The 27,354-nt window shown below is 45.7% G+C and overlaps 1 long non-coding RNA gene across 6 annotated transcripts; it reads right to left on the bottom strand.

Annotated features, from left to right (window-relative positions):
- Positions 1-27,334, bottom strand: LOC123349207. 6 transcript variants are annotated; one of them, XR_006573419.1, is made up of 8 exons: positions 27,214-27,334; positions 25,247-25,391; positions 22,216-22,401; positions 21,261-21,412; positions 19,992-20,141; positions 11,868-11,986; positions 9,402-9,575; positions 1-788 (listed from the first exon to the last, which is right to left on the bottom strand). It is a non-coding gene; the product is annotated as an uncharacterized LOC123349207 (long non-coding RNA). The 6 variants fall into 6 exon arrangements; XR_006573417.1 differs by lacking the exon at positions 27,214-27,334 and adding an exon at positions 26,110-27,189; XR_006573414.1 differs by lacking the exon at positions 27,214-27,334 and having other exon boundaries at positions 19,992-20,381; positions 25,247-27,189.
- Between the last annotated feature and the right edge of the window lie 20 nt (positions 27,335-27,354).

Below are 27,354 nucleotides of genomic sequence, written 5' to 3'. Positions count from 1 at the left end.
TCGAACTAAGGAGCCCTCTATGTCGAATTAAATGGCTTCCTGGTGTGGACGGGTGCACGCTTAATTCGATTTAACGCTGCTAAATTCGATTTAAAGAGCTAGTGTGGACCAGCCCTTAGAATATTTTGCCTGTTACTTCACTGTAGGGCCTGAGAGATTTTAATTCCCCTCTATTCAGCTACCCAGAACCAATCGTCATTTAAAGGTGACAGGCCTTATCCATTGTATGTTACTGCATCACTGTTTCAAGGCTTTTGTGAGTAGCATCCTTTACTCCTTCCCCATAGCTTAATGATTAGCCATCTGTGCCGAGTCTCAGCGCTGCTTGTCTCTTATCCTACAGTTAATATTCTAACCTGCAATTGGTGCTTCTTTTTCTCCTCTGTTTTGAATACTAGTGTTATGTTACAGTAATGATTTTATAACATTTTGTGATCTGTGAGGAAAGATTGGACTGGAAAACATCTTTTTTTATTGCAGTGATTATTGAAAAGAAAAGGAACAGTAAAGAATACACAGTTTTAAAGCAGAAAAGATATTGGCAGAGAGAGTCCCCAAAATGAATATGAGAGAGAGAGAGAGAGAGAGAGAGAGAGAGAGAGAGAGAGAGAGAGAGAGCCATCCAGGGGTAAAGTCTAATGAGCTAAAAATTAATGTGGGAAATTTCAGCTTCCTGTATTCTGGATTGAGCCTGTCCCTCAGATTCTTGGTTCTTGTTTCCTGGACACCGAAACCATGAACTTGCCTCAAAAAAGCCAACGTTGGAGTAGGCCAGGGAGAAGTGGAATCTGAAGGGAAAGAAGTGAGAGCAGAGTTGTCATTATAAAGGATGAAGGCATGTTACTAAAACAATGTGCAGTCATCCTTTCAGTACTTCAGGCCACATGATATGCCTGCAAAGACAAACTTCTATGGCAATGTGTCTTATGTAGTACATGCGCAGTAGTGGTTTTCCTAGGGCATTGCCTAGAACGCGCCCAGAAGAGTGGCTCAGGTATACGTGCCGACTCCGTGGGTGCTCCAGGGCTGGCGCACCCATAGAAAAAAATTAGCGGGTGCTTAACACCCACTGGCAACTAGCTCCCCTCCTTCTCCCCAGCGCCTCCCACCCATCGGCGGTCCCACTGATCAACTCCTCCCCCTCCCTCCCAAGTGCCTCCTGCCCACCACAATCAGCTGTTTTGCAGTGTGCAGGAGGCGCGGGGAGAGAGAGGGAGGAGTGGAGATGGGGCACGCTTGAGGGAGGGGGCAGAACTGGGTGGAAATGGGAAGAGGCGGGGTGGGGACTTGGGAGAAGGGGTGGGGGCGAGGCCTGGGCAGAGGAGGGGGGGACCTAGGGCAGAGTGGGGGGTTGAGCACTGTTGGGAATAGAATGTGAAATGCTGAGATTGTTTAGGCTTCTGGGACGAGCCGATAACGCTGGGAATTGTGTATAAAGGGCTGACCTTGGGCGCGCTCTCATCGGCCAGCTAACTGTAAATAGGATGATAAGTCAAACAGGTGTGTAGGATGTTAATTAGGATGGGGTTACAGCTGCGGCTGTGTATATTTTGTTAACCAATTAGCAACTGTCTGATTGCTTGCGATAATGGGATATAAGAGCATGCTGGAAATGAATAAAGTACTCTCTGCTTATGATCACATGGGTTGTCAGACTCTGTCCCTGCTCCTCTGCGATGCAACAAATGGTGACCCCGACGTGATTGAATGAGGACAGTGTTGGTGGCCTGAACTGAAAGGAGGAAAAGGAGGCGCACCTGAGTCTCAGTGTCGAGCGGCTAGGAGCCGCAGGGCGTCCGAAAAGAGGGGCGCACCTGAGCTCAGTGTCGAGCGGCGGCCGCAGGGCGTCCGAAAAGAAGGGCGCACCTGAGTTCAGTGTCGAGCGGCTAGGAGCCGCAGGGCGTCCGAAAAGAGGGGCGCACCTGAGCTCAGTGTCGAGCGGCAAGCCGCAGGGCGTCTGAAAAGGGAGGCACACCCCAGCCCAGAGGTGAGCAGCTAACATGGGAACCGCTGCATCAGCGGAAGAAAGGACGGTGCATGAATATTTGATGCGCATCGCGGAGCGGCAGGGAGAGAAGCTCCCCTCTGATAAGTTATCCCGTCTGCTGCGGTGGGGACGGAGAAGGGGACTTTCTGTTCAACCAAGTACAATTTTTGATAAAACTGTTTGGGAGCGGCTAGGCTCCGAGCTTTGGAAGTCGGTGGCTCGGGGCGATAAGGAGGCCTTCTCCCTGAGTCCAGTATGGAATAAGGCGAAGGAGATAGTAGAAACTCTCGCGGCCGAGGCAGGAGTGCAGGCGGCCCTTTCTGAGCTTTGCCGCCCAACGCCCGGAATGCCTTCTGTGTTGCCGGTTGGAGCCAGAGAGTTTTTCGGTGGTGAGGACACGGTGATACCTTTGGCTTCCAACCCCTACCCTATGGATGATGTTGCCCCTGCTACGGCCCCACTACCCTCCAATGTGGCTATCGGCCCCGACATGATTGATCCTGCTACGGTCCCGTTGCCCCCCGATACGCCCGAGCCTATGGAGACAGCCTTGCCGTATGCACCCCCTCCAAAGCCATGCCGTGTCCACGGGGCCTGGGGGTGCCTCGATTGCGGGGGGACAGAGGAGGCTCGGGTGGAACGTGTGCCATCAAACCCATATCCCGATTTGACTACGTTTACTCAGTTTACTCAGTTTGATGCCTTCTATAAGGAGATGGAGCGCCAGGGTCGACAGCTGCAGCATATGTGTGATAAGTTGGACCAATTGGAAAGTTTTCCACCTGGATCATCGCGGTCGCATCTTCACAAGTGCTTTCATTCAACTCGCCCCCCCGCCCCGCCTGGCCCCGGGGACCCTCCAACTGGAGACCCTCCGGATCCGGTACAGCGCTGGCATGGGGTTTTAAGAGAAGCCATCCTTGAAGGTCTAACACCCGAGGCCTTTCCGGTGATTACGCCAGACCCTCAACACCCTAATCATAGACGGTGGGCCCCTTTGGACTGGAAGTTGATCCGTGAGGCACAGAAATCGATCATGGCTTATGGACTAGATAATCCGTATGTACAGTCTATCATTGAACAGGTATTTGTTGGCCAAGCAATGTGTCCGTACGATGCGATTAAGCTAGCTGATATGCTTCTTACACCTACACAGAAACTGTTGTGGAAAGATGATTGGGCTAAGAGAGTTGACTTGGCTCTTGTCCGCAATTTGGATTTACCGGATGATGATCCTCGGCGCCTGGCCACTGCTGATATGTTTTTGGGAGCCGGTCGCTTTGTTGACCCGCACTTGCAAGCTCGCCTTGAGCCCCGGATCCTGCAGCAATCACAGGAACTAGCTTTGGCTGCCTTTAAAGCGGTGCCCCAGATGGGAAAGCCGACCCCTCCCTATGCTAAAATTACACAAGGCCCATCGGAACCGTATTCCACCTTTTTGGATCGCCTTCGAGAGGCTATTGATAGATCTCCTAATCTGACGCCAGAGGCCAGAACTGCAGTTGGACTTGATCTTGCAACCCAGAATGCAAATCCCACTTGCCGCCGTATATTAGCCACCTTGCCCAAGACTGCGACCCTGATGGAAATGATCGAGGCATGTGGTAGGGCCGCTATGCTTGAGGAGACGGATAAGGCGGCAATTCATGCTAAGGCACAGGCCTCTGCACTGGCCGTGGCGTTACAACCCCTGCTCGGGGAACAGCGGGGGGCTAGAAGACCGACCCGGCCAGCCGGCCCCTGTTTTGGTTGTGGAAAACCCGGGCATTTCCGGCGGAACTGCCCTATGCAAAATGGGCAGCGGGCCTCTGATGTGTCACCTGAAGCTGCAACTGGCGCTTGCACACGATGTGATAAGTTTGGACATCGCGCCGCCGACTGTTGGGCGCGTTACACGAAGGATGGAACACCGCTGCCGGGAAACGGATCACGGAGCGCCCCTTGGAGGAGCGCGACGACACAAGTGCCTCCACCCGCCAACCCGGCTGCCTGGAACACCTCACCGGAGCAACCCGTGGCAGTGCCGGAGTGGACTTGGCCACAGCGACAGATGTAGTTTTAGAGACTGACGAGGTTCAAGTTCTTCCTTCCAACATCGATGGTCCATTGGGATTTGGACTGAGTGCCCTTTTGATTGGCCGTTCGTCAACATCGAAACAAGGTATTTTTGTTTTGCCTGGCCTTATTGATGCCGACTATACGGGGAATATTGGGATAATGGTACGTGCCCTCTGTCCCCCTGTGACTATAACTGCTGGTACACGTCTTGCTCAGTTAATACCTTTCAAGGGATGTGTGCCCCGATCGACCCCAATTGACCGCGGGTCTCGAGGGTTTGGATCCACTGGCCCTCCCCAAACTGCCTTTGCTATGGACAAGCCCACCCGAACTGCTCGGCTTCAGGGATCCGATGGGCGGCAAATCACTCAGGAAGCTTTTATTGGGGATGCAATGCAGAGTGGGGTAACTGAGGCACCTGGGACGACAGAGGTAGAAGATACTGTGTTTACCTTGGAATCAGAGCACACTGAAGCGGTTGCAGCTGAGGCCCCCATGCAGAATGATGTAGGAGATGCGCCATCTAACCTAGTATCAGAATGCCCAGGGGCAGTTGTAAATGGGGCCCCTCTACAGAGCGACATGTGTCCTCAAGAACTGCCTGTGTGTGGAAAGGGAGACGAAGAGGAGCAAGGGAATTTAGCTGTGCGGCTGGCAGATACTGGCTCACCCATTTTTAGTATTGAAAGCTCTGGGGCTCAAAAAACATTTGTGCCTGTTACAGCTGCAGCAATTGAAGAACAAATCATTGCAGAAACTGTAACATCTATGGAAACCTCAGCTGAAACTTTAAAGCCTTTAGAAGCAGTGCCTGGAAAACTATTTCCTGAACTAGTCCAAGATATTACCACTGCTCATTCGGGATTTGAGGCTGCAAGCAGTAGCAGTGAAGCAATTGCAACTGTGTTAGTATCAGAGATGTCTGCTGCAGTGGTGGATGGAATGTCTGAAAGAGCCACACGATGTACACAACCTGGGCCCCTGGAGGAAAGTTGCTTGTTTGCTATGCCAGGATTCTTTTTGTTTGATCCTCCCTGAATGATTTAATTGATTGAGAAAATTTTTGCTTTGCCTGAATGTATAGGATGATGTCCTGATAATTTCCCCCGCAGAACTTGAACCACGATGGTGGTGGAACAGGAGAAAAAACACTCACATCATTGATATTGCCAGTGTCTAGAAATTCCTGACTAAAAAGACATTGAGAACTGACCCTGGTAAAGAAGCAAAGAATTGCACACTGGCAGGAAAAAATTTGGGACTCCTGCTAAAAACTGTGGTATTGATTGGATTTTGGGGTTTATTTTGCAGGCTGCGCCCTGTGTTGTGGAATTTTTTTTTAGCATGTATTGCCCTCCCTAATTGGATTGTAAATGATATTACCCCTCCCCATTACTAACCCCTGTTTTTTAGAGCCTATTTGTTTTTTGTTTTTAAAGTTTGAGAAAATTCGGCCTAAAGGTTTGTTGAGTATTCTTAAAGCGGGGAGTTGTAGGCATAAATCTAGGAAATTTGGGAGAACGGCTTTGAATTTATGTGACCCAAAATACCTTTATGTAAAGTGCTTTGGATCGGGCCCAGGCAGGCACGCAATAGATAGAGAACTTGAAGAAGAAAAAAGGATCGGGCCCAGGCGGCGGGCAACAGACAACAAGCTTGGAATACTGGTTGATAACCTTGAGGGTGTAGTTGATAGAAAAGGTAATTAACTACTAGCGAGTAATGTTAGGCAGAGTACAAAGTTAACTCTGTGGTTGCTGGAGGGAATAGCAGTTGAATTTAGAAGTAAGTCAGGATGCAATTGTATTACTGTAAATGATTTAATTGATGATGTAATTTTCCTTTTTTTTTGCCTGATGGTACTAAGGGTATTTGTATATTGTATGTAATGATTGATTGCCCAGTAGGGGTAGTTTTGTTTTGTTTTTTAGATATTAAGAAAATTGGTGTTAGCTGCATAGCATTTTATGTACCATGCATTTATTTACAGAGTTAAATTTATGTTATGTGTTTTTTGTTTTGTTTTGTGGTGTTTTTTTTTTTTTTTCTTTCTGGCCAGAATTGTTTTTTGCGTTTTATGTGGTTTATGTTGTGTTTTTTCTAGGACCCCCCCTCCCTCAGTGTCAGTTTGATCGCCTGACATCTGAGGGATGATTTGGTAATAGAAGGTTGCCACAAGTTGGTGTGCAATAGAGAAGGGGGGAATCCTGTAGAATTTACACCATTTATTTGTTGTGCTTTGTTTTTGTTTGGTGTTGTTGGGGTTATGTTAAGAATTGCATGGTTATATAGGTTGGCTTTATAAAGTTTTAATTTTGGTTTGTGATAGATTGTGGTGTTATGTTGTTATAAGTTGGAAATGTTTTGCTAATGTTTTTATCCCTTTTTTTTCCCCCTCCTTTTTGATTTTGGGTGGAGGGGGGAAGTGTTGGGAATAGAATGTGAAATGCTGAGATTGTTTAGGCTTCTGGGACGAGCCGATAACGCTGGGAATTGTGTATAAAGGGCTGACCTTGGGCGCGCTCTCATCGGCCAGCTAACTGTAAATAGGATGATAAGTCAAACAGGTGTGTAGGATGTTAATTAGGATGGGGTTACAGCTGCGGCTGTGTATATTTTGTTAACCAATTAGCAACTGTCTGATTGCTTGCGATAATGGGATATAAGAGCATGCTGGAAATGAATAAAGTACTCTCTGCTTATGATCACATGGGTTGTCAGACTCTGTCCCTGCTCCTCTGCGATGCAACAGAGCACTCCCTGGGACGGAGGAAGCCGGTGCCTATGGGCTCAGGAGAAGTTCATCCAGGAATGTGAGTGCACTTTTTCCTCTAAATTTCATTGTGTAAGTCTCTCTGACTCATACACTTCACCAGAGAAGCCTTGACTCTCAACGGCTCTGTATCCAAATTCATACAGGAGGAAGCCAATTCTAGAATCCTTGAGATCTTACTAAAATAGATGTGTTTTATATTGAGTATTTTAATTCCTATAAGAGCTGGGAAGAAAAATTCCATTCTGGTATTGCTGCTGCTCGTGATGGCTGATCTGCAAATTCTTCAGGGGTTCAGTTCAATTTGGATAAGCTCCCATTCAAACCCAAACATTTTACCTCCGAGTTTAGCCAATAGGTTCTCAGAGCATGGTACTCTCAATGCCTGATAAAAACATGCTGAAGTGCTCACAAATGCCCAAGACACTCTCCTTGTAAGACTTAGGGTATGTCTACATTGCAATTAGATACCCACGGCTGGTCCATGCCAGCCGACTTGGGCTTGGGATGTGGGGCTGTTGAATTACAGCGTAGACTTCTGGGCTCAGGCTGAAGCCTGGGCTCTAGGTACCCTCCCACAACACAGGGTTTGCAAGTCTACACAGCAATTAAACAGCCTTGCAACCTGAGCCTGAGCCAGTTGACACTGAGTGTCTAACTGCAGTGTAGACATACCCTTAGTGCCCCACAACTCTACTTATGAGCTTCTTCCTCATGGATGTCTACACTGCAAAGAAACCCCTGGCAGCAGGGACGGCACGTTAGGGGGAGGAGGCGGGAAGAGGTGGGGTGGGGGCTTGGGGAAAGAGGTGGAGTGGGGGTGGTGCTGGGAAGATGTGGGGAGGGGGCTTGGAGGAAGGGGTGGAGTAGGAGTGGGACTGGGATGGGGGGGTTTGAGCATCCCCCGGGGGAGAGAGGAAGTCTGCGCCTATGCTTATGTCTGATTTTGACTCACTTGTGACCTCACTGTTGAAAAAAAAAACAGACACAGCACATTGAGTAGCTGATGAAACTGAGACCTGGCAAACTCGTACCAGTGTCAGGCTGTTTAGGGCATTGGTTTTAACTTCCTCTTTAGCCACAGGCTTACAGCAGTGTTGCAAAATATACAATCTTGGCTCACTAACCCAGACTCTTACTAAACTGAAGGCAAAAGGAGAGAGACAGGCAAGAGAAGAAAATAAGGTGGGGAAGGAAAAGTATACGGGGGGTTGGTGGGGGGGAACAAAGTCTCACATCCTAGATGGTGTTCAGAACTTAAGTACGGTAGAGGTAGCAATGGCAGTAGATGTGAGAAATGGGTGGGCCTGGCCCTCACTTTTAGCAAAGTGAAGTTCAGTTACAGTAAGATGTTAGAGTAATAAATCCCAAGTTTTTACTTTTCCTCTCCCATCTCCATTTTTTACCAGTCATGGCCTTCAGAATATTACCGAGGACGAATCCTTACCTTAGAATCATAGAATATCAGGGTTGGAAGGGACCTCAGGAGGTCATCTAGTCCAACACCCTGCTCAAAGCAGGACCAATCCCCAACTAAATCATCCCAGCCAGGGCTTTGTCAAGCCAGACCTTAAAAACCTCTAAGGAAGGAGATTCCACCACCTCCCTAGGTAACTCATTCCAGTGCTTCACCACCCTCCTAGTGAAAAAGTTTTTCCTAATATCCAACCTAAACCTCCCTCACTGCAACTTGATACCATTACCCATTGTTCTGTCATTGGGTACCACTGAGAACAGTCTAGATCCATCCTCTTTGGAACCCCCTTTCAGGTAGTTGAAAGCAGCTATCAAATCCCCCCTCATTCTTCTCATCTGCAGACTAAATAATCCCAGTTCTCTTGATCCAGCTCTTGCTGAATTTATGCCATATTAATAATAAAATCATCAATTCAATAAGCACCCAAAATTGTGCTAGGTGCTCCCCAGACACATAATAATTCCTCCTCTGGCCCAAAGACATGATCTAACGTTTAAAAAAGTGAGAGCAGCCAAGAATGGGCCAGTGAGAACAAGGGTAATAAACATAAGGTTAGGTTAAAGAGGTATAATCACACATACAAGCTTGTTGTTTTTGTGTTAATAGTTGGAATAATTGATGATAACCAGTTTTTTGAGGGGAGTGCATAGTGAGGAGGGAGAGAAGGGAGATGTGGTGATTGTGGTAGAAAAGGAACTGGAATGGGCACCGGATATGGAAAGTGTGAGAGGAAGGTGGTGGGAAAGGCCATAAGAGAGGTGGAGGATGAAATGGTGGACAGAGGGAGAAATAAGAGGGATGAGATGCAGTTGGCAGGTCTGAGGGAGGTCAGGCTGCAGAGAGTGTCACCTTCCCAAAGTTCACATCCAATTCTGATCAGAGCTGCCCAGAAGTGGGGGCAAGTGGGGCAATTTGCCCCGGGCCCTGCAGGGGCCCCCACGAGAATATAGTATTCTATAGTATTGCAACTTTTTTTTATGGAAGGGGCCCCCGAAATTGCTTTGCCCCAGGCCCCCTGCATCCTCTGGGCAGCCCTGATTCTGATGTAGTTGTGATGGTGTAATGAGAAGTAAATATATGTACTGAGGACCAAGTGGCAACCTTACTAGTGTCTAGAATTGGAGCATCACTCAAGAAAGCTACCGATGTAGCTTGAGCTCTTGTTGAATGAGTGAAGAGTCTCTGTGGAGGAGGAATGTTTTTCACCGCATATCTGGTAATACAGGAAGTAATCCATCTGGAGGTTGTCTGTGCTGACACTACTTGGCCCTTCATCCTATCTGCATAGGAAACAACAAGTTGAGGAGACTGTTTGAATTGCTTGGTTCTGTCCACACAGAAGGACAATGCTCTCTTGACATCCAAGGCATGCAGATGCGCCTCTTCCCAAACAGAATGTAGTTTTGGGAAGAAAAATGGAAGGTATGTAGTCTGATTATGATGAAAAGCCAACACTACTTTAGTTAAAAATGTAGGTTGCTGTCTCAAAGCCACCTTATCCTTGATAAATTGTGTGTATGGAGGACCAACATCAATGCGTGCAGCTTGCCCACCCTCCTAGCTGATGTGATGGTGATAAGGAAGACTATCTTTTGAGACAAGTAAGACTAGGAACAAATTGCCAAAGAATCAGACAGAGGTTCCATAAGAGCCATTAACACAGTGCTAAGGTCCCAAAGTGGTACCAATGCTTTAACAGATGGAAAAAGTTGGGTAATCCCTTTGAGAATCCTCACCACCACAGGGTTGGCGAACAACTAACTGAACTTGACTAGGAGGGCAAATGGCTCAAATTGCTGTTGGTGAATGCTCAGGGAAAAGGCCTGAAGAGTTTAGCTGCAAATACTCTAAGGTGTCCTGACTGCTTGCCACTGCAGACTGAATCAACTGATTAGCCCAAACTGAAAAATGTTTCCACTTAGTCAAATCAACCTAGTGAATTGCTTCCTACTGTTAAGCAGTATCTCTTGAACTGCTACACAGGGCTGGCTCCAGGCACCAGCATTCCAAGCTGGTGCTTGGGGAGGCAATCTGCAAGGGGCGGCAGTCCCTGTTTTGCCCCCAAGCAGCACTCCGAATGGCCGCTGCGGATGGTGGGGGCAGTCCGTGTGCCGTTAGGGCTGCACGTGAGTTTCAGCGGTAGCGGCAATTCGGCAGCAGCTTCTATATTTAGCTGTCCGCGGCGGCTTCAGCTAAACATAGAAGCTGTGGCCGAATTGCCGCCGCCACGGAAACGCGCCTGCCGCCCTAAGGGCACACAGACTTCCCCCGCCATCCGCAGCGGCAATTCGGTGCGCTGCTTGGGGTGGCGAAAACTGGAGAGCCGGCCCTGATGCTACAGAATGGCCCTCTCTTCATAATTTAACCATCCAGAAGCCATGCTGGCTGTTTGGGTCTGGGTATAACACTCAGTGTTGTTGCAAAAGCAGATCTAGAAAGAGGAGGCAGAAGCTGTACAGGTTGTACTGGGAGGCTGCAGAAAGTGGAAAACCAGCCTAGTCTTAACCAAGCTGGGGCAATAAGAACTACTGTGGTATGATTCCATTTCAGTTTGTGAATGACCTGCAGGATCACAGAGGTTGGGGAATGTATACTGTAATGGGGTCAGCCAAACTCTTTAGTAGCCCCTTATGGCCAGAGGCGACTCTGTAGTGCTCTGCTACCAATTTCTCCCCTCTTCAGGGCCCCTTAATAACTTACAGCCCCACCACCAATTCATTCACCCTCTCCCTTTAGGTAGGGAGCCCCCAGCCCTTTTCCCACAGCTGGGTTCCAATTTAAAGTGTCTCAGGCTTTACCTGGCTGGAGCTCAGCCATCAGGTTTCCAGGCTCCTCAGCCCTTCTCCCAGTCAGGTTCTCTTAGCAGGAGCTGGGCCCAGTATTCCAGACATTATCTCGCTGAAGCTCAGCCTCCCTAGTCCTCTGGTTCTGGCTTCCAGGCCCAAACCCTTCTCTCAGTCAGGGGCTCTCTAGCAGGAGCCTCCTGCTCACTGCGGGTCCTCCTTGTCACCGCTCCCTTGGTCTCAGGGTGTGTGCCTGGTGCGGCAAGCCATGGGGGGCGCTCTGCTGGTCGCCGCGAGGGCGGCAGGCAGGTTGCTTTTGGTGGCATGCCTGTAGAGGGTCCGCTGGTCCTGCGGCTTCGGCGGACCTCCCGCAGGCCTGCTGCCAAATCCGCGGGACCGGGACCTCCCACAGGGAAGCCGCCGAAGGCAGCCTGCCTGCCGTGCTTGGGGCGGCAAAATACCTAGAGCCGTCCCTGCTCACATCACATCCAACAGCTGCCTCATGCACTTGCTCTGCTCCAGCAATGCTTTCCACTTTGCCATTTGACTCTCCATATTTACAAAGTTGTTCTTTCACTAGCCCTCCCTTGTCTATCTGGAACCCTCTACTTCCTCACTCCATACTACTGCCTCTGTTCTAATTTCACCTTTAAACCTTCCTTCTTTTAAGACTACTATTGACTCATAATCTTTCGGGAGTTTGTTTTCACATTGTGCATGTATTAAGGATGCAATATAGTGTGCCAATAAAATCTATTGCAATGTAACTGTTGGAAGCCTCTGACTTACCATGGTCCAGTCCTTTTTGTGTAATCCTCACTTTGAGCCCAGGGTTAGCATCAAGCTGCAGGGTGAGAAAGTTTAAGAGGAAAATGCACCAAAACTTCAGCATCTTCTTTTACAATGACCTGTTAACAGTATTTTTGATTAAACAATGCAGATTCATGCACAAACCATCACAACTTACTAATGCCCTGAGCAGTAGTGCTACTTTCCTAGCTAATAAAGTAAGGTTCCTCAGTTCCTAATTCCTGAGATCATCCTTAGCAACTTTTCAAAAGATGGCTACTGTCCAGTCCCCTGGTAATAATGATAATACTTCTCAAGACTTATGTTGCACTTTATCGTCAAAGCACTATACAAACAATAGTGGTATAGCAGCTGTTTTAATAATACATGTCATATTTTTGCTAGTTCAGCGGTTATAATTTTTAGATCCTTCAGAGAGTTTTCCAAAGAATGCCATCTGGTCTTGGTGACTTACGATAATTTACTATAATCGTCCAGAAAATATGAATGACATATTCATCTTACAAAAACATCATTCAGAAGAGAGTGGCCTTACACTTAGAGCAAACAAAATTCCTAGCTAAAAGTATTCAATATACTTATATCTGTGCAGGAAATAAAATCATAAGTAATAATCAGGCCACAACCTCAAATGGTGCAACTATGGATAGCTCCAGGATTTCAACCAATATGTAAAAAAATATCTGATGTTTGTTTTCCCTTAGTGCGGGAAAAAACACGGCATTCTTCACATTAAAACAATTTCAGAAGCATAGTCATATAGGAACATCAAAGACTAATACCTTTTCAATAATTGTAATCAATAATATTTTAATTTCAAATCAGTGAACAATGGTAATTTAAGCTTCCTACAAAATACTTGAGATAAGTCTTGCCACCCTACCCACTGACCTAACCCTATCCTCCACATGTGTGGAAAGCATAAAAATGCTGCAGTAACATCATGTTTCCACTGAATATGATGGGCTAGGCAGTGGAGAATTTGCAGGGTGACTTTGCAACCCCACTACGTCATATCATAGAACTCTATGATAGCTATGCACAGCTCACCATCATGAGTAATGACTGAAGCTAATTCCATTTTTTGGGCTTGAGTGGTTGGTCTTAAATTGGGAAAGAGGTACATTGTATGAACCTTTTAGTGCATGTAGGCCAGTGGTTCTCAACCTGCAGCCTGTGGGCTACTTGCTGCCCAATCAGCACATGTGTGGCCTATGTGACATCCTCAGCGCCATACGAGTAGTATATATATTGTGTGGATGTGGCCCACATAATACAGAGAGAGCTGGATATGCGGCCCACAATGGTAAATAGGTTGAGAACCACTGATTTAGGCTAATGTCAGCAAAATCTTCCTTTAAGTGAGATCCAATAGGCGTGCAGTAGCCTTCCACATTTCTGGGACTTTTTAAATTTTACTGGACAAAACACTAGAAAGTTTATAATAGGGAATAATCTTATAAGGTAATGGATTGGATGAGCTAATCCAAAGTTTTCAAACTACGGTCTGTGGACCACTGATGGTCCATGGACAGCTGATTGGTCACATGATGGCAACTGTTTCCAGCTGCTATGCTGCATTATAAAACAGCTAAAAAATATACATTAAATACTTCCCTAACATTACTTTCCCATGTTCTTATGTAAGCAGAGACTGTATCTGTCACAGTGATATTGCACAGTTGTGAACAGGAGAGGAAGTGGTCCACATTATGAAAGTGTTTCAGAATCCCTTTTCATCTCTAATATTTATGATACTCTGGGTTTTTGGAATCCTTCCAGTGACAATTTTTAAGCAGTCCAAAATATAAAGTTATTAGGTAATACAATTTTAAATTGTGCAGAATAGTCTGGTTAGAGTAGGAATATTCAATTTACTCCAAAAACATTGGCCCTTTTTGTAAAGCACTTACAGTAGAACCTCAGAGTTACGAACACCAGTAGTCAATCACACACCCCATTTGGAACTGGAAGTATACAATCAGCTAGCAGAGACAAAAAAAAGCAAATACTGTGCAGTACTGTGTTAAATGTAAACTACTAAAAAATAAAGGGAAAGTTTAAAAAAAAAGATTTGACAAGGTAAGGAAACTGTGTTTGTTTAATTTAAATTAAAATTAAAACTAAAAGCAGCATTTTTCTTCTGCATAGTAAAGTTTCAAAGCTGTATTAAGTCAATGTTCAGTTGTAAATTGTTGAAAAAACAACGATCACTTTTGTTCAGAATTATGAACATTTCAGAGTTATGAACAACCTCCATTCCCAAGGTGTTCGTAACTCTGAGGTTCTACTGTACAACTGTCTTTAGTTTAATTTAGCATGAATGAATTAAAAGGAATATTATTCCATGTAATGACAAAGGGCCAGATTTTCAAAAATATTTAGGCATCCAAAGATATAGCTAGACACCGTGCTGAATTTTCAAAAGCGCTTGAGCGCGTTAGGGGGCCGATTTCAATGGGAGCTAGGGGATTATTCTGCTTAGGCACTTTTGAAAATCAATAGACATTTATCTATATCTTTAGGTGCCTAAAAGCCTTTGAAAATCTGGCCCCAAAAGATCCTTAACTACACAAGGGAAAAAGACAGCATTCTAAGAACATAATGTTATATCCTTGGGGCAGCCGGTGTAGGAAGCAATCACTTGAGGCCAGAGAGCAGGCAGCTAACCAAAACCTCCATTTTATTTACATATATACAGAGAACTCCTCAGCCGGTTGAAACCGGTTGAGCTAACCCATAATAATCTAACTCAGTTGCCATAGCAACAAAACCATGACAACCAAATACATAACATATTCCTCCCCCCCTAATAAGAACATCCCCTAAATAAAACACACACTAGACTAGAGAAGGAGGGTAGACTGCCTCCATTCCCGGCTAAACCCTGGGGATTATTTTGCCCCATAACCGTGGGTTCGCCCTAGCTAAAGATCCAGCCGATGAGGAGGCCTTCTGTCTCTAGGTGGATTACGGCGAACTACTGGTGTTATTGCACCCGGAAGCACTAGGGGCTCAGGGTCCGCAGCACGAACAGGTGAGGAGGTGGTATCAGCTCGTGCTGGGCAAAGGGGTATCTCAGCCGCCGGCAGTAATGGAGGAGAACAGTCAGAAACAGGTGACTCGTGATTCGATCCCTCACCAGAAGAGGTGAAGTCAGACCCCTCAACTGCAGATGGGTCCTGAGGACTGGCATGACCTGGCAACAGCTGATCTACATGTTGCCGCCAGGTAAGATTCTCTGCAGTCCGGACTGTGTAGGAAACAGGTCCTGTTTGAGTGATGACTGTGGCCGGAACCCATTTAGCTCTGGAAGTATAATTCCGAGCCAAAACTAGCTGTCCCGGGCTAAAGGTTCGGTCTTTTGCTCTGGGTGCCCGTCTGATGACTTGATATTGCTGCTGATGTTGCACAATTTGTCGGGGTTCAGAAGGTTTCAGCAGATCAAAGCAAGTGCGCAGCTGTCGTCCCATCATTAGAAAGGCCGGAGATGCGTGGGTCGTAGCATGAGGTGTGTTTCTGTAGGAAAGTAAAAAGGTATCCAGACGCTTTTGAATGGAGTGTTGTCCCCTTGCTGATTTCAAAGCGTTTTTCATTGTCTGCACAAATCTTTCAGCTAATCCGTTGGTGGACGGATGATATGGTGCTGACGTGATGTGGTGTATCCCATTTGCTTTCATAAAATTTTGAAACTCCTGAGAAACGAACTGCGGTCCATTGTCGCTCACAAGTTGTTCTGGCAGACCAAAACGACTAAAGAGTCCTCGTAGTTTTTGGATAGTACTCTCTGCAGAAGTGGACTGCATTATAGAGACTTCTGGCCATTTAGAATGGGCATCTATTGCCACCAAGAACATGCTTCCTTCAAGGGGGCCAGCAAAGTCAACGTGAATACGTTGCCACGGGTTTTCAGGCCAGTCCCATGGGTGTAGGGGTGCCCACTGGGGTGCATTCCTCACACCCTGACATGACATACAAGCTTTTGCCTTCTCTTCAATAGCGCTGTCCAGTCCAGGCCACCAAAAATAGCTTCGTGCAATTTCCTTCATGCGCACTATTCCACAGTGACCGGAATGTAGCTGTTCTAACATCTGTGATCTCAGTGGTGGTGGAATAATGAAACGTCTCCCCCACAACAAACAACCAGATTGGACCGATAACTCCGTCCGCTTGGACATGTAGGGAACAAGGTCGGATGAGACTGGAGAGGTTTGTCGAGATGTTCCATGCATCATCAGGTCCATAACGTGGGACAATACTGGGTCAACGCGAGTTGCCTTCTTTATCTGAGTAGCAGTGATGGGTGTATTCTCTACCTGTTCAAAGTAGAAGATTTCCTTGTGGGCACTATCTTGGTGTTTGACCGGCAAAGGCAACCTTGAGAGGCCATCTGCATTGCCGTGTAGAGTGGATTTCCGATATTTGATTTCATATGTGTGTGCTGAAAGTAACAATGCCCAACGTTGCATACGACTAGCAGCTAATGGGGGAATGCCTGTGTAAGGTCCAAAAATTGATGTCAGAGGTCGATGGTCTGTGAGAAGAGTAAATTTTCGCCCAAACAGGTACTGATGAAACTTCCGAATTCCAAAAACAATTCCTAATGCCTCACGTTCGATTTGGGCGTAGTTAGTTTCTGCTTTGCTTAGAGTGCGTGAAGCAAAAGCAATAGGTCTCTCTTCTCCTGAAGGCATAATATGTGACACGACTGCTCCCACTCCATAAGGGGAGGCATCGCAGGCCAATTGCAGTGGTAAGGATGGATCAAAGTGCGTTAGAACTTCAGAATTTAGCAATGCATCCTTAGCTTTGTTAAATGCAACAGCACAGGCTTCAGTCCACTTCCAGGCCTTGTTCTGCCCAAGGAGCTCATGAAGTGGTTTTAGCAGTGTGGCTAACTGTGAGATGAACTTTCCATAATAGTTCAGGAGTCCTAGAAACGAGCGCAGCTGGCTTACATTTCGAGGTGGGGGAGCCTCCACAATAGCTTTAACTTTTGCAGGGGCCTTATGAAGACCTGCAGAATCAATGATATGTCCCAAATATTCAACAGAGGGCCTGAAGAATTCACACTTGTCTTTGCGAACTCGTAGGCCATACTCTTCCAGTCTTTGTAGGGTAGCCTCTAAATTCTTTAAGTGATCCTCTTCATTTCTTCCAGTGACCAGGATATCATCCAGATAGCACTGAACTCCTGACAAGCCACACAAGATCTGGTCCATAGCCCTCTGGAACAGGGCGGGAGCAGATGTTATTCCGAAGGGTAGACGACAGTATCGATAAAGCCCCTTATGAGTCACAATAGTCAACAGCTCTTGGGACTTTTCATCGACGTGCATCTGTAAATATGCTTGACTCAGATCAATCTTACTGAACTTTTGTCCCCCAGCCAGGCCTGCGAAGAGGTCATCGATGCGGGGAAGCGGGTATTGCTCTGCACACAACACTGGGTTGACAGTGACTTTAAAATCACCGCAAATCCGGAGACAGCCATCTTTCTTCACGATTGGAACGATAGGAGTGGCCCATGAGCTATGGGTAACTGGTATTAGGACTCCATTGGTGACCAGGCGCTCCAGGTCTGCTTCAACTTTTGGCCTGATGGCATATGGCACAGTTCGGGCTTTCAGATATTTTGGTGGACTGCCAGGTTTAATGTTCAATGTCACAGTGATTCCCTTCATACTTCCCAATCATCTCCAAAAACAGCAGCATGTTTCCTTAGTATAGGGGTTAGACTGGTTTCTTCTTTAGTCATCCGGTGCACTTCTGCCCAGTTCAGTTGAATCTTCCCAAGCCAAGACCTACCCATTAAGGCTGGGTAGTTACCTCTCACCACAAACAGTGGCAATTTAGCCACCTGTCCATTGAGCTCCACCTTAACATCAATAGTGCCCAGCATAGGCACAGCTTCTCCCGTATACGTCTTCAGAACAGTTTTTGTTGCCTTAAGCAGAAGATGCTGTAGCTTTTCTTTATACACAGTCTCGGAGATCAGTGAGACGGCTGCACCGGTGTCCAGTTCCATGCGTATACGTTTGCCATCCAATAACGGGGTTACCCAGTATTCATGTGAGCCCATTGCCAAAGACAAAACATGCAGTGGCACTTCCTCTTGCGATGAGGTGTCACCTTGATCATCCTGGGTCTGCTCTAGGGTATGCAGGGTTCCTCTTTTTGTCGGCCAGACCACAGGCCTCTTTTTCTTTTGTTTACAGGCACACTCAATGTGTCCCTTTTTGCCACAGTGTCGACACACCAGGTCCTTACACCAGCATTCTGATGCCTGGTGACCCGGCTTACCACAGCGGTAACATTCTTGACTCTGCACAGTTTTGTGGGTCGGTTCTTGTGACACTTTTTGCACCCTAGGGGGTGCACCGATGTATTGTGCCTCCCTTGTAGCCAGTTCCATGGAGACAGCAATATCAACAGCCTTCTGTAAGGTAAGCTGAGCCTCTGTCAGTAGGCGCTTCCGTATAGCTTCACTGTACAGGCCACACACTAACCTGTCACGCAGGGCATCATGTAACATTTCTTTAAATTCACAGTGTTCTGCTAGCTTTTTTAAAATGGCTACAAATTGTACAACTGTTTCATCTTCCTTTTGGTCTCTTTTGTGGAACCTATATCTTTCAGCAATTACCAGTGGTTTTGGGGAGAAATGAGACCCCAGGATTTCCACAATGTCACTGTAAGATTTAGTCTCAGGCTTAACAGGGTGTAGTAAGCTGCGTAGCAGAGAGTAGGTTTTAGCCCCTACAACAGTTAAGAATATTGGCACCTTCTTCGCTTCTGTAATGTCATTTGCAATACCAAAAAGCTCAAAACGCTCAGTATACACATGCCACTGCTCTGTATTCTCATCAAAAGGCTCCAGGGGCCTGGTCAGAGTAGCCATGATTTTTAGTTTCACTTTCACAGTCAGTGCAACAAGCAGCTTTTTTTTTGTTTGTTTGTTCTTTACCTTAACTTCTACTTCCTTCTGTTACTGGAGCAGCACCGGAATCCCATCCTCGTCGCCAGTGTTATATCCTTGGGGCAGCCGGTGTAGGAAGCAATCACTTGAGGCCAGAGAGCAGGCAGCTAACCAAAACCTCCATTTTATTTACATATATACAGAGAGCTCCTCAGCCGGTTGAAACCGGTTGAGCTAACCCATAATAATCTAACTCAGTTGCCATAGCAACAAAACCATGACAACCAAATACACAACACATAAGAATGGCCGTACCGGGTCAGACCAAAGGTCCATCTAGCCCAGTATCTGTCTACCAACAGTGGCCAATGCCAGGTGCCCCAGAGGGAGTGAACCTAACAGGCAATGATCAAGTGATCTTTCTCCTGCCATCCATCTCCATCCTCTGACGAACAGAGGCTAGGGACACCATTCTTACCCATCCTGGCTAATAGCCATTTATGGACTTAGCTACCATGAATTTATCCAGTTCCCTTTTAAACATTGTTATAGTCCTAGCCTTCACAACCTCCTCAGGTAAGGAGTTCCACAAGTTGACTGTGCGCTGCGTGAAGAAGAACTTCCTTTTATTTGTTTTAAACCTGCTGCCTATTAATTTCATTTGGTGACCCCTAGTTCTTGTATTATGGGAATAAGTAAATAACTTTTCCTTATCCACTTTCTCAACATCACTCATGATTTTATATACCTCTATCATATCCCCCCTTAGTCTTCTCTTTTCCAAGCTGAAGAGTCCTAGCCTCTTTAATATTTCCTCGTTTTAGTTGCCCTTTTCTGAACCTTTTCTAGTGCTAGAATATCTTTTTTTTTCTTTTAAAAAGCACTGATTCATAAAGCTTAAGGTGCTTTTATAATCATTTTAAATACATCAACCCAGTGATGAAAATCCCAAACACAAGGATATTTTCACCGTATCAAGCTCTCCCCACAGAATCATTCTACAAATTACAAATCACAACCCATATCGAGTCAAAACATTCCTCAACTTAGCCCTTCCCCAAAAACCAAACAGACCAGCCTTGCAGCATGCCCTAGAAATCAGCAAATTCAGAATATGGCAGGTCAAATGGAGTAGTGAATTCCAGAGTTGAGGAATCCACACAAGAATTCTCTGCCAGCATTACCTTGTATTTGAAAGCAGGGGACTGTTTGAGGACCTCCGCTGATTGCAGTTGCTGTGGTATCACAAGTAGATATCGATCTATCCCAGGAGCAAGTCCCAAACCATTCAGGACTTTATCGGCAAAGCTGACACCTTACATTCCACTTGGAAACTAATCAGAAGCAGCACAGATTATGAGTGCAGGTGAGCAGCGTAGTGATGGGCATAGAACAGAAATCAAAATAGAACAGGAGATAGTATGTGTAAAGTGATGTCCACTTGAACCACCACTTAGCGTGAAGTCACATTCTGCATTAATTTACATTTCCAAGTGATTTTAAGATGTAGCACACATTTCATTAGTCTAATCTCACAATGACAAAGGCCTGGATAACTCCAACAAGATCTGTATCTGAAAGAAAAGATTGCACCCTTGTTGATAAAAGGGGATAGAAACCAGCAATTTTAGTCACTGATCCTGTCTGCACATCCAAATATTGCTTATGATCTAACATGAACCCCAAATTGTGAACCTAAGTAACAAGCAGTGGTTGCACTTCCTCAGTCCAGGGGCTGATATCTCCACCATTTCTTCCAGTTGCTTCCCCCAACCAACAAACTTTACCTAGAATAATCATATAATATGCAAGGTAAATGTTGACCTCAGAAAGTGGCACACAAAATTGCTCTGATATTTGTCTCCAGTAATGGAATAGGACTAAAACAACTACCTCATTTAAATTAAACATTCCTTTAATTTTTCTCTCTTCTTTTCACCTTAAGTGTAAGAAGAAAAAGAAACTCATTTGTTTCTATCTATGTACATTTATAAATCTCATCCTGAGTTACTGTATTTACCAGTGTGCAGATAAAACAGTCTGGGTTCTCCTGTTTGATGTTTTATGGCTTCTTTGTGAATGATATCCCTAAAAGTGTAGATAACTTTCAGTAAAGGTTACCACTTAAACCAACCTATGTGTTAACAAAGACAGATCAAAGGCTCCAAAACAGCTTCTGATATAGGAAGTCGGGTACGGATATGACAGTCACATAAAGCCAAATCAGATCTTAAAATGATCACAATTCCAACATTCTATAAAGCTACTTCTACAAAAAAATTCTACCACCTTGTTCTCAAAATTCTTCACCTGCAGTCCACGCTGGGACAGGAGGCTTCGCACTGAAGAGTTTTCTTCTCCATAGTGCTGCTCCTCAGTTCAGACAAGAAATTCCAACTGTACACAAAGAAAAGCACAATTGACCCAAATATGTAAATAAACAAAGCATTTACCTGGCCTGTGCTCCAGCAAAGCACTTTTGCTTCACACTACCCCAATGCCTGCCTTTAGCACACAACCCAGCTGTTTTATTCAGTTCTTCTTTTACGCCAATCTTTCCAACTGTGGCACACAGAGGAGCATGTATGTACCGGTACATTCTCTGCTGTTCGGTCAACAGGGAAACAAGAAAAACCCATCAGAAAGGATTCAATAGCTAGAAGATTTAATGTTTCATGTACACTTGAAATTCAACCTGGAAAAATGCCAAATAATATATTTGGGGGAAATGAATCTAAAACCTAGCTAGAGAATGGGAGAGGGACACTAGCAGGAATGCTCAGAGACCTATGGGGAATAGTCAACAGCAAAATATATATGAGCTTGCTATATGTGTAAAAAGGCGTGTATCCCCACCCATACCACTAGTGGAAATACCCATGGGAGAGGGCCTGAGAAGAAAACTCCATGAGGCTCTCCTGGTGGAGTTTCCTCCATTCCACAAGGGACGCAACGCTACCCCCAACCCATCTCCAAGATAAGCAGTTGTTCTGCCCCCTGAGCCTAGCAGATTGAGTGAGATTTGCAGAAAGCAATGACCTCCTGTGGACTCTATCTGCATGGAGTATTTGTGCCTTTGCACTAGCTCTGGGGCCCCTGGTGCTCCTTAGCAGGGCTCCCAAAGGAGCCACATTACCAGGGCTTTCCCTGCCTGCTGCAGCTCTGGGGACACCCTTAATAGGGGCGTTTGATGCTGAGAAGCAAGCTCCAGAAAAACTATCATGCAGCACAGAGCTGTAAAATAGATAATACAGCCATGATGCTTAATGAAATCAGACAGCTAATGATGACTAAGTTGAGCAGCAGTTATGGACAGCTGATTTTATGTATTTATTTAAAAACTACCACCATCACCACCATTCACATGATTTGAAACCTTCAAGTTGAGCACACAGTAAGCCTATGTACCAGACTTAGTTTATGACTGTTAATCTTTTCTTCTCTCCTCCAGTGCTCCCATTATTTATCACACTCATTGGCTGCAACTTGTCTTAAATTAGATTGAAATCTCTTTGGAGCAGGAGCCATGCCTTCCTGTGTGTTGTGCCTCTAGTGTAGTTGGGTCCTGACTCTCACTGAGGCCTCTGGGCATCACTGCAATACAAATAATAAACCATTATAATAAATGTTACCTATTCTGCATAGTCTCCAGCCCTTTCCCGTGTAGATCCTGACCACATGCAAAGATCTGTATAGGTTCCTAGGGTATAGGTTCCTAGGGTTTTACAGAGGAGATTGTTCTCTGCGTGTCAAGGAAGAGCTTCATGTGGAAATCTCTCTGTATCTAGGGATCAGCCTGTGACTATCTGGGCCAATATATTTTGGGCTGCTTACACAAAGGCATCAAGTCCCAAAACAGGAAGGTAAAAATCCTTTTTTAAATGTCTCTAATGAGACCACTTTTAGAATACTACTGTGAATTCAGTTCTGAGTAGCAGAAAGAAGAAACACACAGAAAAGCAAGGATTTGCAGGTCAGGCTTATGAGGGAAGACTCTAAGAGTAAGAGAACTAGGGGCTAAATCACAGCCTTGGAGTATCTGCAGTGCAGACCCCAGATGGAGGATTGTAGCTTGGGTGACTCCTGAAGGGGAATGCTCCTCACAGGCATTTGCCCAACTCTTGACCATCTCCAGAAGTGGAGTCCATGACTGCACATCCTCAGGCACAGGAGGAACCTAATATAGATGGCTATATATTCTTAACAGAAACAAACACGAAATTTAGATTTTTATTTTAAATTAAAACTCAGTTTCAGAATATTGCGAAAATCGAGCCTAATTGTGATTTATGCATGCCCACAATTTTCAACTCTTCCTTGTTTTGTACAAAAATCTTATGAGATGCCCACTGAGCCTGCCCAGAAATGACATTTCAGTTGCTTATAACCTTTTATTTTTAAAATTCTCCATTAGTGACCACAAATTTAAGAGAGCACACCCTCTACAAGGATGGCCATAGCAAGTTTCAAACTTGAACTCTGTTCAAAAAAGTAGTAATTAGAAAAATGAGTCTATAAGCCATGGTGCCTTTAGTGACTCCCAATCAAGGAACACCTTCTTTTGTCATTTCAATCCTGCTCATGATAGAGGTTCCCCAGACATGAACCCATCTCAGAGAATAACCCTTTGTGTCACTGGGGCTTAGCATCATGCTGAAGGGCTTGAAATCCCATTTACATCCATTTTTTTTGGCTGGGGAGAGTGGAGATTTTGAAGGTTTCTTAAACTGGTTAATTCTTGGTTTGGCTCAATGCCTGCCTTTCCTCCCAGAGTACACTTTATATTTGCTCAGGAGGGTCTAATGCTTACCGATGTGTACTTTTAGTCAAATGCCAGTCTCTTTACAAAAATGTGGAAGGGAAAGAGGAAGTAGTATACTTATGACTCCTTTGATTTTTGATAGTTTGTCCTTTATCTAAAGGTACCAAGGGAGGTGCTGATGGATGTGAAATCCCATCCTCATTTTAAGATTTATGAGGGAGTGTGGTCTAAAATTAAGGCCTTATCTACATGAGAAAATTGCACCTATTTAACTTCAATTGGGTTTCAAACAGATTTAGTTAAACTGGTGCAAACCCCTCTGTGGACCCTCTTATTTAGGTTTAAGAGTGGCTCATTTTGGTTTACCTTCAGCTGATTTTTAGTCAACAAGCCAAATGGAAATAAGTCTGGTTTAAGTCAAAATAAGAGTGTCAACACAGCTTTTTGGCCAAGTTTAACTGCATCTGTTTAAAATCACGACTTAGGGTACGTCTATACTACCCACTGGATCAGCAGGTAGTGTTCGATGTATCGGAGATCGATTTACTGTGTCTCATCTGCACGATAAATCGATCCGCGAATCGACGCCCATACTCCACCTCGGCAGGAGGAGTAAGCGGAGTCGATGGGGGAGCCGTGGCAGTTGACTCGCCGCTGTGAGGATGGCCAGGTAAGTTGAACTAAGGTACTTCGACTTCAGCTACATGAATAGCGTAGCTGAAGTTGCGTATCTTAGTTCGAACCCCCCCACTAGTGTAGCCCAGGCCTTAAGCTAAACTGGTACTACTGTCTGATGTACACAAGGCTTAAATTCTGCATTACTTACAAAGGCTCATGAAGCAGGAGCCTGACGTTATAAACACAACTCAGAGGATGTGCCTAAGGGATTGGTGGTTATGAGTCATTTTAATTTTAGTGTGGATAAAGCTTTGAAGCTGCGCAAAGCATTTTAACTTTTCCATTGTGATTCATTGTTTCTTTGTATGGAGATTTTCCTGCTAAATTAATACCTAATGTTGTGTGGAGTGTATGCCTGCACCTTGTATTGTGTTGCTCACCTCACCTGGTTTATGGTGAGACTAATAAACACACCTGCAGAAGTTTTCACTCATATTTGACATATCTGGCTTTCTGATTATGACCAGGTTGGCCTACCATTCTTCCAACACTGCAGAAATAGTGCCACATTACTTTCTATCAGTACCCTGGATTGTGAGGAGAGATGCTTAAAACATTGCTCAAAATGTCATATTATCATCCATGGCATAAAGGAGACTATAATAAGTACCAGGTCTGTCACTGACCAAAAAAAGGATATTCAACCACCAAAACAAAACGTTCCTTTTAATTCGTCGTTTCTTTCCTCTTTATTTCAGTCTCCTTTTCCTGCAGAGAAATTCGGTAAAATGGGACACAGTACATGACTTTTGTGCCTCAGTTTTAGGCACATATTTTTTTCACCCCTCGGCACTCCCTGTTTACAGCTGGCTGAGAGAACCAGAAGTGCTGAAACAGCAAAGATAAGCCTGTTCCCATGAGCTTTGCAGACCAAAGAGATGTAACGTTTGAATAAGCTGTACTTTGAGGTGGATATACAAAATGAATATTCTGAGGTTTACCCACCATTGCTGTACTTCTTCTACCTTTGCAAAGTATCCCAAGCTTGCTTCACCTTACCTCGTCTCTTTTGCTTGTTGCAAGACCAATAAGGGCTGTGTTTCTTTATAAACAGAAAGTAAGCCTGGCCAGTCTCCTAAGGAAAACATGCTGCTCCTGCTGTCAACAGTCCCAGGTTGCAGATAACTTCCTGCAAGAGAATTTTCTTGGAGAAAAAGAGAGAAAGGTTATTACTGGTAATGTTGTTTAAGAGTTGATTCTGTGCATTCATATTTAAGGGATTGGTACCCCTCATGATAAGCTCACCGAACCACTATTAGGGGGTGTCTGGGAAGCAGTACCATCCAAGATGGAAGGTGGGCTGAGGAGTTGTAAGATGAACAGAGGCTGAAGCACCAAATTCTCAAACCTCAGCATTTGAACCGGAGATTAAGTCTAAGGGGTAGTGCTTAGTGAAGGTGGGAATTAAACTTCAAGTTTCTGCTCTGCAAGTCTCAGCAATGGGCACTAGCCTAAAGATGGGCTACAGAAGCATCCATATCTCTAGTGGTGTAGGCCTCAATTCTTGTTGGTGAGGGATACTAGACACATAATAGCACAATCAAATGCATAAAATAATCTACTTGGCTAATCTGTGAGTGGAGATCCTGCCTTTTACATTTCTCCTCATACACCACAAACAACCTACTGGACTTTTGGGAGGGCTTATCTCTCTCTAGTCTAGATAAAAACTAATACATTCTTCACATCTAAGATGTGGAGACAGGTCTTCCCCAGGTGTGAGTGCAAGGTGGGGAAGAAGACCAGGAGGGAGATAGATGGGTTAATATGAAAGTCCATCACACTTTAGGAATACATTTTGGGTTGGCATGTAAGACCACTTGGCTCTTAAGGTAACACCACCATCAGAGCTTGCAACTCACTGATGCTCCTGGCAGCAATGATAACTATAAAGAAAATTGTGTGAACAGGTAATCCAAAAAGCAATCCACAGGAAGCTCAAAGGATGGCTCCGTATAAGCTTTGTTAGCAGCAAGTTCAAGTCCCATGCAGGAAATGTAGAGTGGGGAAAAAACACCAGGCAGGTAAAAGATATGTAGATGGATGAATTTTCAGGGATGCTATGGACAGGCCAGCTTCTTTGCAATATAATAATAAAAATCAATGGGAATAAGCAAGAATTCTGGAGCAATCCCTTCAGCCACTGTCCAAGCAGAGAATCTCTTCCATTTGATGGTACTTCAGAGTTTACAATTGATGAGACACTGCAAATATTCAATCCAGTCTTTTCCCCAAGGAAGTCAACAGATGTTTTGCTGTGGCAAGCCCTGACATATTGGAGGAAGATTTCAAGAGATACTATCAGATGCGTTGCTGAAGATGAGTCAAGACATGTTCTACCCACTACTTCCATTTCATCCACTAATTTTATTAGATTTTTTTAAAATTAGTCAATTTTGCATAGCAATTTTGCTGTTCTTTATCAGCTAATGCTGCTTATGGCTGGATTGTTACCACTGGAGTGTACCTGGCAGGGAGAGAAGTTGCCAAGTGCCTTCCTGCCAATTCAATTTGGAGGTGGGTGGGGGCTGGCAGGTTGGGGCAGACCCGGGCATGTTAATGCTCAGCTTTAGCAATACTGGTGGTAACGCTGCAGAGAGGGCTGAGGCCTGGGTGGGGATGCCCTAGCTCCGGCAGGGCCCAGCCTGAGGTCATGGATGTGGGGCCCTCACCCACTCAGCATCCCCTCAGAGGCAGGGAGCAATGGGCGGCCATCACTGGGAGAGGAGCTGCCAAAGGCCATCGCCCTCTAAGCAGCGGCACAGACAGGCCACGTGATTTCCCACCGTCCCAGGCAGCAGCCTCGCGCTCCCGCCCTGGGCTCGCATTGCGAACGCGTGCGGGGCAGCCGGGCGAGCACCGAATCATCGCTCGAGCTGGGCGGGCTCCGGCCACTCCCCCAGCGGGCATGCGCGGGAGTGCGCAGCTGCTGCGGCGAGCGCCGGCTCATCGCCCCTCAGCGTTACCGTTGGCGGGGAGCGCTGGGCGGGGGCCGCCCCCGGAACACCTAGGGGCGGGGCCGGGCTCCCCTGGAGCGAGGCGGGGCGTCACCAACCAAAACAACAACAATCCCCAGCAGCCCCCGCGCCGCCGCCAGCACCGAGCGG

This window comes from Mauremys mutica, chromosome 1 (genome assembly GCF_020497125.1).
Source record: "Mauremys mutica isolate MM-2020 ecotype Southern chromosome 1, ASM2049712v1, whole genome shotgun sequence".
In the NCBI taxonomy this organism is placed as follows: Eukaryota; Metazoa; Chordata; order Testudines; family Geoemydidae; genus Mauremys; species Mauremys mutica.
This window is presented reverse-complemented; position numbering and strand designations above follow the sequence as displayed.